Source organism: Anomalospiza imberbis, chromosome 3 (genome assembly GCF_031753505.1).
Source record: "Anomalospiza imberbis isolate Cuckoo-Finch-1a 21T00152 chromosome 3, ASM3175350v1, whole genome shotgun sequence".
Classification (NCBI taxonomy): domain Eukaryota; kingdom Metazoa; phylum Chordata; class Aves; order Passeriformes; family Viduidae; genus Anomalospiza; species Anomalospiza imberbis.
In genome coordinates, this window is record NC_089683.1 from 12,008,629 (window position 1) to 12,021,482 (window position 12,854).

Below are 12,854 nucleotides of genomic sequence, written 5' to 3' on the forward strand. Positions count from 1 at the left end.
AATGTTGACTAGTGGGTATGGATGCCAAATGCTCCTGGTGTACTTCAGTTTTGGCTAAAAAGTATTTTAAAATCTTTTTTGAAGTACTAAAATTTAACAATAGCTTTACAAGTATGTCAAATACTCAGGATATCTACAAATTATTTTGGGGTGGTTTTTTTTTGTTTGTTTTTTTTTTCTTTTGTTTTGTTTTTTTCCCTAAATTCCATCAGTCCATGGAATTTTTTATTCATTGATGTTAATTGAGAATGACAGACTGAATACATGGAGTGTCTATCTTTCAGGTGAACTGATATAAGCAAAATTATTAGGTTGACACAAATGTTTTCAGTGATCTGTTCTGCACCAAGCACATAAACCTCTACTGTTCACAGAGTTCACAGAGACACAACTGTTGTGCTTATAAGTCATGCACATACAATGTTAAAACACAGATTTCTTAAAAGCAGAGGGATATATTTGATAAATCAGCAGTTTTCAGCAAGCTGATACAACTCTTGACTCATACTTTTGTATTATATTTTACATTGTCCTTCCTGTCCAGTCAACTGCTCCAGTCTGTTCAAAGGAAAAATAGATGTACTTTGAATTGCTAAATAATAATAATAATTTCATTTTGTAATGTAGCATATTGTGGCATTTTGTAATATAGTTATGAGTTCTATCCTTCCTCCTTTAAGGCAACTATAGGCTAGGCAGTAAACAATGGGTTGTAGATTCATTGTAAATGTAAAACCAGTTCCAGATAAAAATTCTGAGAATGAATATTAACCAAAAAGTAGAAGTCACTGGCTTATCAACTTCGGCTGGACCTCCCCTTGGCCAGTTTTCTTAGCTCCCTGGAGATGTTCTAGGTTCTTTAGGATGTGTCAAATGGCAACAGTCTCCTTTCTTAGGAGGAGATCATTTATTATTTCTTCTTTAGACACTTGAATTCTGCTTTCATGTGCAGTTTGACCAGTCTGGACACCTTGGACTACAGGTATTCCATGCTAGCTGATTGCACTGGAGATTTAAAAACATAGACCACTAAATATCTTTGTCTTTTTCTCAATGTGAATCTTACTTTCTTCACCTTCACTTTTATTTAGGGTATAAAAAGACTAGAGAAATATGGTTGTAAGAGATGACACTCTGGACGTCTAGGTGGGATGACTATCAGAGGTAGCATGGGCAATAAAAATGTGTCAGAATTTGCAGCAACTTGAGGTCAAGCAGTTTGTCATTGTCATAGGCAACCTGAGACAGCACGATGCCCTTGCAGTCTCCACATGGAGAATCCACAACAAAGCCACCCATCCTCTCAAACAAAAACACAGTGTAGAAGCATAATTGATTAGCAAAGGAAAAATTGTCTGTGTTGGAAGAAGTGGAGAGTTTTTTATCCTTCTATTTTCAAATAGCAGTGGGAAGGGGCTGGGGCTTGTCTTCCTGGCAGCTGAATTCATGCAGTCATATTCTTCTGGGTCTGGCACACTGACCATGCAAATTCAGTTCCTGAACAATGGCAGCAGCTCAAAAAAAATTTCTTTCTTGCACAGACAGGTATTTCTGGTGTGGCTGTACCTACAGAAGATCTCAAGAGAAACATCCATGGAACCCCTTTTCAAGAACAACAGTATACTTAGATGATTCAATATGCATTCTAGCAATAATTAATATGAAAGCAAAAGGAAGGCTTTCTTTTAGGGAGTATATACTAAATATATAAGTTTTAAGATTATTTTATGCTATCACAAACAAAAGAAAAGCCTAAATAGGCAGAATAATAATCCTGCTCTCAAAACACAAGTCAAGCGAATGATCTTTACCATTTTTTGCATTTTATTTCAATACATACTTTTGCTAACTTAGTAGTCATGTCATTTTCTTACCAATAGATTTTGTAAGAAAATAATTAACCAATAGCTACATGTATCTTGCTCTATGTTTTGTTTTTATCGTTCATTTATGTATATTCTGAGCTCAAGTTATGTGGTCTAACTGAACTAATTTCTAACTTCATTTTGATTTCAGGTTTTCAAGCTCTGTTGTTTTGCTCAAATTCAGTATTATTGTTGCCATGGTAACCAGAAGATGTGCATACTCTGTCTTCAATATTATCCCACCAAAAAGTCAACTGATTGAAATGGAAAATACTTAGCATGCCAGAGCTTCACTGTATTTCAGATAGACAATTATGAACTGGAAATCAAATGTGTAGTGCCTTTGCTGTTGGTTGTACTGTAATTATGTCTCTGCTTCACAAGGTACTTTTATGGCTCAAGGTTCTTCAAAATGAAAGAGTGCTGCATCTTTATTTATTAAATGCTAATGCATTCCCAACAGAAAGGCTTAACTCTACAAATGTTTAACAATTATGCAGAATGCACTAAAGTGCTCTCATCCTAATAGGTTTGTTTTCATCTTTTTTTATTTTAGTTTTCACTGATATTCAACAGCAAGAGATTGTTTTTAATAGAAATACAGGAATATGAGTCAGCAGGTTTTATAAAGACTCCAACTCACATAAAAGTTTTGTTCAGCCAGAACAGTAAAGACAAATGCAGCCAGTGAGTTCTCCTTCAATGTGATCTTCCCATCCAAAATAAGTCCCCAAATTCAGTTAAACAAAGACAACTTTTGGAATAAATTCTGACATATAGCCGGTAATTTCAAACAAACTTAAGAACTTTCTTTATGAGTGTTGGCTTCCTAGCCTGACATAAGGTCATGGCTCCACACATTTTTGACCGATGATCTGTTCTAGTGCTGCTCTGAAGAGGGCTAACATCTGAAAAAAAAAAAAAAGATACATTCAGATGCTGCAAATTATGGAAAGTACAAAAAATAAAAAAAAAAAGAGCAGGTAGGAAGACAACCACACTGATTTCCAGGTTTCACTCCTGCAGAAACGCTTTCATATTTTGTGGAGCTTGTGCTTTCTGCTTACAAATATTTTCCCCATATTTCTTCTCTGCAAATATTAATGCTTAACAAAAAATCTTTCAGCTTAATGAGGGTTATGTGAGGTAGAGTTACCAAGAACTCACATAGAGGGACAGATAAGAGAAAGAAAATTACAATGGATCTGAAGCATTCAAAACTGCTCCCTGGTGGATGAGCAGCAGGACCAGCAGGGAAGCAAGATAGAGAGATGGAATTTGGACACTTGGGAAGAGATTCCTGCTCTGTGCACTTCGTTTTGTATTTTGCTCTGGTGATCTGATAAAGATTCATACACAGCATGAAGTGTCAAAGCAAGGTTTTGCCTCATCCAGACAGACATTATCTAAATAACCAGGAATAGGGATCTGAAATACAGATACATCTGCACCTAATATAAACTTAATCCAAACTTCCTTTATTGAGGAAAAAGTGCAGGTGTAGGCTAATATATACTGAGAAAGAGTATAATTATATAATAACTATTAGACTTTCTAGTTTACATGGGGATATTTTATGAATTGGCTGTGTTGTTTCCTCATTTTATTCCCAAACAACTCTATAGTAATAATATATTTTTTATAATAGTATATTTGCTATAGTAGTATATTTGTTAGCAATAAAGCCATTGGAAATCTATATTGCATTATTCATATCTGCAATAATTTAATTTTCATGTACACAGTGCACATTCAGTTGTGAGTAATTAGTAAAAAACCCTCAAACAACTTTGTCAGTTCTCCATACCTGGTAGAAAGAGATCTTTTTTTTTTTTTTTTTTTTCTTTTTTGGTAGAAGTTCTTCAAGTTCTTCACATCTCCTACTTTGTGACAACAATATTGCTTGTTGTCTGGAAACTAAAATCACTGTGTATGTGTTGCTGATAGAAGCAGTTCATTGCTTTTATTGCATTATGACTTCTGATCCAGGATAAACATCCAGGTGCTCTGAAGTCAGTAAAGAGGGTCAGACAGCTCCTTTGGATCTGTAGAGATGACTGGAGACAACTTAGGCACTTGTTTTTGAAGGAGCTAAACTGTTCCCTCAAAGATGATTCTGGGACTAGATGGCTAACCAGATTATCTCTTCCCAGTGTGTTCAAAATATCATGATAATCTGAAAAATCTCAGGTTTTAACAGGCTTCCAAAGTGTTTACTGTGAAGGGAAGTAGCTCCCAGACTCCACGGAGGTTTGACTCTGATGCTGTTCAACATATTTATGAATATTAGCAATGAGGTGAAAAACTTTGCTTATGAGACTTGATTAATTGGGATAACAAAACTGATGGTTAATGGTGGAGAACTGTAAATGTTTGCAATATTGATTCAGTGGGTAACAGATTGCTGACAAAAGTCAAATGTGATAAGTCACACAGGAAAAATAAAAGTACTTTTTTTGGTTTTTATGTTTGCAGGAATGAGTTCTGAGTTAACTATTACTGCCCAGAGATTACATTTTTGAGTCAAAAATCATCATTGCATAGAAAAATAATCTCAATAATCAACAATAGTCAAAAATCAAGTGAAACCATGAATTAATAGAAAGGATTAGACAGCATGTCAGAAAGTGTCCCAGCAGTGGTGTGTTACTCTTCAGTCACCTACCTTTGGAGGCAGGTACGATCCCTGCTTCTGAGAGGAAGCACAGCCCAACTGGAATGATGAAATGAAGCATCAAAAGTGAGGATGGGTCTTACCCTGACCCAACGCTAAGTGGACTAGGTCTCTTCAGCAAGAATGAGATAGCCGAGAAAGAATTTAATACTCAAAACAAGCAGAAAGAGAAACTTCTCACTGACATGCCTACATTGCAAGACTTCCCTTTGATGTGTAGAAGTTTAAAGCTAAATATAGGTTCAAATCATGTCTGTGAATCATAGAGCAAAAATGCATGAGAGGGCATTAAATAAGAATACAGTGTCTGAGGATTGGGCAGTTCTTGAGCCACAGTCTGCTGCATGATGAGAAAATGTACAAGGAAGTCTCATGTGGTGCTTTCTGGGTTGTAATCCTTCTCAGCATCTGCTACTTGTCCAGTGCCAGGAACAAGATACTTTTCTAGATGTTCTATTATTTCTATTCTTTTGGCTACTGCTATATCCTTTCCTGCACAATTCTTTCCCTACCATGATTGTCTAGATTGTATATTCAGTTTTGAAAGTTTCCATCATTTCATTAAATATTACTTCTGAGATTTAAAGAAATAAATATGGTTTTTTATCTGAAAAATCCATTCTCTTTCTGCTTTATTTCTCTTCTTGTTATTTCACATTCATGTGTTTTACAGAATACTCAGCTTAGAGGATAAAACTTGCCACATTTTTGTTAGAGATTAAGTTAGTGAAGAACTATGAAATGACGTTTGACTGTCCAAAGCTCTCTACATGCTGTACTTGTGCAAGATTCTGGACATTACTAGATTTATTTGACTGCAGAAAATTTACTGCTGTATTTATTTTTTTTAATTAAAATTGGATTATCAGGTCATGTTGGAAATATTTTTGAAACCACCAAAGAAAGAGGAAAAAGTGTTCCACATTTCATACCTGTACATTATTTCTTTAGGTATTTTGCCTATTACAATAGTTTCTTTGTCCACCTTTTAACAGTTTATATACAATTTACTATTCAATTGCTGCTGTCATTGGCCCAATGGTACTTTGGAGCAATTGTATTGCTTCCTACAATTTTATGTATTTATGGTGAATTTGAAACACTGAAATTATATTTTTTGTTTTACCTTGCCTTCAGGATCATGCATATATACAAATATCCCACATTAAAGCATTTTTTCTTATGGATACTTTAGAAGTACACTCAAGAGATAAATAATTTCTTTCGTATCTAGAACAAACAACACATTTTTACTGTCTTTGAACAGTACAATACACTTTTTTGTGTTCACTTGAATTTGTCATATTTACATATTTAAAAATAAATATAAGAAATAATTAAACTCAATATCAGGTGAGATGTAAAGTTATGGAATACAGTCACTTATAAGGTTTTTTTCAAACTTAGATTGGTATGGATGAAAAATAGGAGCTGGGTGATATGGTACCAAATATTCTTTCAATTTTCACCTCATAATTTAATTAAAAAATTCAGTTTCAAATTTAATTTCCACTTGATTTCAAGCAAACTAAATCTCTAATACATTAACTCTCATTATCTGTCAATCCTGTTTAATCATCATCCTTTATTGTGGAAAATAAATTAACTCCACAAATAATCCCTTAAGATCTCTTGTTTCTAAAGGAATCCTCTCTACTTCTCCATGTATTATTCCCCCATCTGTTCGTTCACCCTTTTACACAATAATAAGTCACATTTGCCGGAAACAAGTGTAATCCTTCAGTGTGAAATGTATAAAAGAAGCTACACCAACAAATCCCTATTGAAAGGTACAGCGTCCTAATTAGAAATGGTGCCAGGCTTTGTGGCAATAGATTAAGGAATTTTATTGCAATAACTTCTATTGGGAAGTACATAGGTAAAACAAAGTCAATAAAGCCTTCCTTAAAATTGTTCATATCCTCTCCTTTCTGGCTCATTGCCCTACCTACCAGGTTGTGTCCACAGTTTCTTATTTGCTTTTCTTCTGTGCTGTGACTCTTGCATTCTTGGTTGCAGAGTCCCTTAGGCTTAGAGAGAAGGATGAAGGATAGCTTTCCTGTCCCTTCCACCTTTGTATGACAGGCTTTGAAGAACAGAAGAACAGGGATTTGAATTTCTTTTGATTGCAGATATATTTGATCCATAGCAGATGAGTGCAGTTGGCCTTGAGCTCTTTCACAAGCTGTTCTGCTGCTCCCTATCTGTGCATGCATGTGCTTTTGAAGAGGACCTGACACTGAGCCCTCAGTGAAAGGAGGCAAAATGTTTTGTGGCCTTTTTTTTTTTTTTCTCTCTTTAGAGGAAGGAAGTGACACAACACATTGCTATAAATCTTATCATCAGGCTTCAAGTACCGTTCTTAAAGTTGGAGATTATCGGTCTGAAACCAAAGTCTCTCCAAGGATTATGCTGCAGACTTGAGTGGTCACTCAGGTAATTCACTTTGAATGACCCTACTAGTCCAGATACCAATTTTTGGCTCACTGCATCATCCAGGCTGGTTGATTGCAGAAGGTGGTCTGACCCTCCCCCCCGACCTCTGTGCTTGCTACACTCACATCATGGTGATAGAATATGATACTAATTTTATTGAAGTGTCCTGTAGCTGAAGGAATCACACTATTTAGTGGGCAGTTGAGCATCTGTGAAAAGTGAAAAATAGATTTGTTGAGAGGTATCTTAAATTAACTGCTCTTCTAACGCCTCCCCTAGGTGCAAAATTGTGTCTCATACTCCAGCACATTCTCCAGCTGAATGTCACTGAATCCTCAACTGGATTGCAAGCTTAAAGCACTCTAGAGGCTTCATTTGATGTATGAAAACACAGATAATTGCTTCATTGAATTACTTCATTCTGGTATCTTGTTTTTGATATTTAGCTCTTAGAGTATAAATTAGTTTGAACAAATGCATGGGCTTGTGTTTTTCTTCTTTTCTAAAGCAGTGGAAAAGATTACATTCTTAGGAAAGAAACAATCTATCATCTTTTACCATGGTGCTGTTTTAATCTGAGTCAGCATATTCCATAAATTTACAAAACAGAGACACTTTCATTATTTATGTTTGCAAATCATTTATATTTAGACAGTACAACAAACTGGTGGGGTTTCCACACTGCAATATAACAACTTCACATCGTTTGGGGGTAAGAACTACTTTGCATGCTCTGTCATCAGAAAACTCATTACAATGGTTCATTTGAGGGCATGATATGAATAATATGAATCTCAAAACTGCTCTGTGTCTTTGGTGGATTCTTTCTGTCAAAACAGATTATCATATCTATTTAGATCCATTTACTAACTTTTTTAATATCCCTAGATACGTTTTTATTAAGAATTAACACCTCTAAGTTGTACTCTTGAGAGAATGTTGGAAATATTTTCTCTATATATATGGAGAGAAATGTGTTGGGATTTAAAAAAAAATGTCAAGAAAATTGCAGTCAAGTGAAAATGATTCTTACTGCATTGCAGATCCTAAGCAAATACTTCATGAAAAACAGCAGACTGCAATGAGCAGCACAGAGTCAGGCCGCATCCAAACATTAACCAGCTCTGTTAAATTTGATTTCATAAATGATCCCTGCCTGCTATGTTTTGTCTGATTTACATACAAGCCAGCATACATCTTCATCTGTTTTGGGACTGCAGTGTGCAAATGTGCAAAGAAGATCATCCAAGATAACTCGCTAGGTGCATGGCATAATAACAGGTAAATTAAATGAGGAATGTAACAGGGAAACCTGTTGGTGCTTGAAGGAAATATATCCAGTTTCTCAAACTTGCAGTTTATCAAACTACAAAGATTATTATTTCCAAAGGATGCTATCACCAAGAAAAAACTTATAATATTTTAAAGATAAATATGACAATGGATGTTTCTTTCTCATTGTACAGGGTAGGCAGAATGATATGACTGGCATGTTTCACTGGACTTAGCTGGGCTTTCACTTCTTTGAGTTATTATTTTATTTCAAGAATCAAACTAATGCACCAAACTTATCTGGAATTCTGATACCTTATTTTAAAAAGATGGAAAATTTTACCTGTGAATCCTCAAAATGCAGCTATAATTCAGTACTGGAGGTTTTTTAACATTGCCACTGGCAAGCAGTGTTTTCAAAGTTACAGTAACAAACCAATATCTAATTGTGAGTGGATGTTTTCTCTTATAAGTGCTTCCAAAACTGTCCTTTGCTCCTTGCAATGGGCCATATTCAATGCAGGCATTTTTCTCAGGTGCTGGCACTGGAAATTTTCCACCCCTTGCTCTCCTTGGGAATCAAGCCCTCCTGGAGCGCAGAGCAGCAAGTGAGGAGTTCTGTTCTTGCTCCACCTTCAGTAAATGTTAGGTCTGAGTATTATTTATTCTGAGCACCTTTAGAAACTCAGTTAAGGACTCTTCCTGTGTGAGGATAATATATGTGGAATAGACCAGTGGAGACTAAATGTTTTGATGGCTGGAGAGAGCAAACCAAATCTGATAATAGTGTAAAAAACAGATGTCATAGGCCTGTAGTTGTTCAATAGTGAGAGTTTCTAGTTTATCATTGCCCAAGCTGCTCTAGGATAGCTTCCTGTCCTCCCACTACCTTCATAAGGCAGGTGCCTCCTGTCAGTTTTGTATCAGGCCTAATAAGCTGTTCCAGATAGCCTAGGTCACCTTGACAAACAAGGCCTGCAGAGCTTGGGCTGATAAATTTCATTTATGCTGTTACTCTTGCTTCTAGAAATGTCTGTGAATATTATAGAAGTTCTTTTTATGTGGAAAGGCTAAGGAGAAAAACAGAACATGAGTGTCTGAGAGTTTTCCATTTTTCCAGAGTAAAGGTCGGATGTTGATGTTTCATCCCTCTAATTGAAATGTCAGAGGTACAAGATGCCTCCCAGAAATGACATATCATATCTGGGAAAGCGAATTAATTCTCATTTTTTGAATAACCATTGAACAATCTGGACAGGGCAAAGTGTCAGGAGCTGGCAGGTGTGACAGGAAATTAAGTAGCCAGAGGGATTGTTTTCCAATACAGTTGTTCTCTTCGAACTGTAGAAATTCAGTTGTTTGATTAAACAAAAGACAGATACAACTCACCAGAGCTTCACAGCTATAATTGCCTTTTCTCGGGTATGTTTGAGAGCTCCAACAAAGACAAACTGAAAACAACCAGTGAAGGCATTCTCCACGGCTTTGCAAATCTGCCAAAAGAAAACATGCTCAATAAGCCCCATATGTCTTCCTGCTCCACTGGCAGCAATGGAACCACTTTATAGCAAAGGACATTAATTCCACACAAATATTGGACTTGCCGAGGAAGTGTGAAAATAAATTGAAATAGTGCTTTAGATCTTGGATTAAAAAGAAACATCCATAATATTAACACTTTGGGATACTGTTGAACCAAGGAGAAGCATAAATGGCATGTTGGGAGATCTCTACTTACACAGGATAAGTGTTTTGCTTACACTTTGGAAGGTCTCTTCCTGAAAGTGCTGACTTTGTGGAAGAGAGCATTTATGTTTGCTCTACCAGTTCAAAATTGACTGTGCTGTAAGATGATCAGCAGTTTCTTGCAAAAAAACAATCTTTCTGGCAATTTGGTACATTTATATACAACAGCCAATCAAACCTTAACCACAGAAAATTCCTTCTCTCGTGATTTTAAAGGGAATTTACAGCTGAGTATCTGTGAATTTCAGAAACATTTATATAAGGTATATTTCAGAAACATATCAGGTTTCTTGTTCATTTTAGAAACATTTATTTAAGTAGTCCAAGTCCCAGATGGGCCTTCATATATCCACAAGTGATATGATCATCCCCTACACTAGTGGCTATCAAGCTGATTCAAACATGGAAATTAATCTTTCTAACTGGAGGTCTACATCTGAAAAAGTTATCTGTTCTCTCTTGTTAATCAAGGCACAAACATTCTACTTATCTGCAAAGAATAGGTATGCCCTAAAAATCTAAATAAGGTGTTTACTGATGCCTGTAACAAGTTTCAATCTCACAATGGTTTAATTGTGTTTACCTGTAGCTACATACACCTACAGTGTAAATGTATGGCACAACTGAGTAGCTTTTAAAGCACAGCACAAATTGATCTCTTCTAGTCCCATGTTGGAGTCACTCAGAACACACAAAAAGATTTTCTGGGCTTATGTTAAAGCACTGGTCTGAGAGTCTGAGGGTTTCTGCCTATACCCAGTAAACCTGTGTTGGGCTTACAGGGCAAGGTTTTGGGAGCAGAGGAAGGGGCTGCACAAGCAGCATCTCTGAGGAGACACCAGGGACTGCCCTATGTCAGACAGAGTCAGTTCAAGCTGGATCCTTCCATGGGGGGCCCCAGTGGGGCACTGAAGTATCCCTGGAGGACCTCACACTGGAGAAAGGGAATGTGCCCTGAGGGAAGCTGCACCCTTGGAGAGCCCATGCAGAAGCAGGCTCCTGGCAGAGCTGTGCCTGTGGATAGGAGCCTGCATAGGACAGATTCTCTGGCAGAACAACCTGCGACCCTTTGGGAACCAGCACTGGAGCAGCCAGTTCCTAATGGATTGTACCCTATGGAAATGCTCCATGCTGAAACAGTTCTTGAAGAACTGAAGCCTGTGGGAAGCACCCCCGTTGGAGAAGTTTACAAAGGACTGGGAGTCATGAAGGGCACCCGCTGATGGAACAGAGGAAAAACGTGAGGAGGAAGGAGCAGCAGACATGAAGTGTTAGCCTAAGCACAACCCCTGTTCCCCAGCCATCTGAGCTACTTAGAGGGAAAGAGGCAGAAGAATTAGGAGGGAAGTTGAGTCTGGGGAGGAGGAATCATGGGGAGAAGGCTTTTAGTTTAATTTTAGTTATTCACTTCAGTCAAAAAGTCTAGAATGCCGGTGAGATGTCTAATGTAGATAGTGCCTACTGTTTATTGTTATCATGGTGCTTATTTGTAGGGCAAAAAATAAAGAAATGAAGTGTGGAAAGGTCACTGCAGTAGCAGATCTGGAGTGGGACCCAAATGTCCTCACTTCCTTGGCTTTCTCTTCATTGAAAATATGTTTATACATAGCAAAAAAAAATAATGCTTATAAAAATTACAGCGAAGGTTATTCATCAATATTTTAAAGAGGGTACCTTTAGTCTAAAATTCTGTAGTACTGGATTGTATTTGCCTGAGTAAAAAAAAATTACACGAAACTGGCAGGCAGGAAGAAGATTCAGACATGAACAGGAAAAAAAAACCAGTGAGATATGGCAGGGATTTTGGATTCCTTATTGACAGACACCAGTTCATTCACCCTCATCAAAACAAATAGGAGAAGCCCTAAAGAAGTGATGAATTATTTTATCATGAAGCTTTAGCAGGAGAGCCCACCTGTGCTCAGCAGAGCTCTCAAATCTCATGTACCACAAGCAGTGCTGCAGTGCAGGTCTGGAGAGAGCTCTCAGCAGTGCTGCATGCCATTAGGCACATCAGGAAACTAAACCAGGCTGAGATTAAAGTGAGGCAGAAGTTCCAAAATATTCAGAGGGAAAACACGATATTTTTATTTATTTTTCATGATCTATTTCAGAAGAGAACTTTTAGCTGCTTAACTTAGGTACTTAATTGTACCATTAGAGCCAGCAGAAAACTCCAAGAGGGAAAAGAAAGCCCCAGTGTGGATTTACAAGACACCTTTTGTACTGAAAGTAATGGTTGTTTCCCTTCCTGCATATACAGAAGTCTAGAAAAAAGCCAGATAATAACATGTTAGACTGAGTTAGATCCTTTGCAGTCCTCAGTAACCATAACTAAATTCTCTGTAAGACTTAATGTGCATTTATCTTGCAGCATCACACAATGCCCAACAATCAGCATTTTGCTTAAGTAACATAGATTAAAAATAAATTTGAGTATCATTTTTTTTTCTCCAAGGAGATGACTACATATGTCCAGGAAATGGAAAATTTTGAATCTAGAATATTTTGCAACAATCTATAAATTGCTGTAAGATTTCCATGGTGGTGAAGTAATTCAGTTCAGAATAAAATTCCCTGATTTTCAGTAATTTCCATTTCTTTCCTATTAAGGTCAGAAAATAATTCCTGTCCAAAAAAAAAAAAAAAGAAACCTGCAGGAATAGACCTATTAAATCATGATAATAATGTTTCTGCTTAAAACTTTTGTCCAAAAGCTAAGTGGCTTGAGATATGCAATACTGAAGGAAATGATCGTGTTTTGGAGATATCAAAGCTTTAAAGAAGCATGATGTCAGTTACCTGTAAAAATGACCTCTTTGCTTTTCCTTTGAAGATGAGCTTTTCATAATGGCCCCACA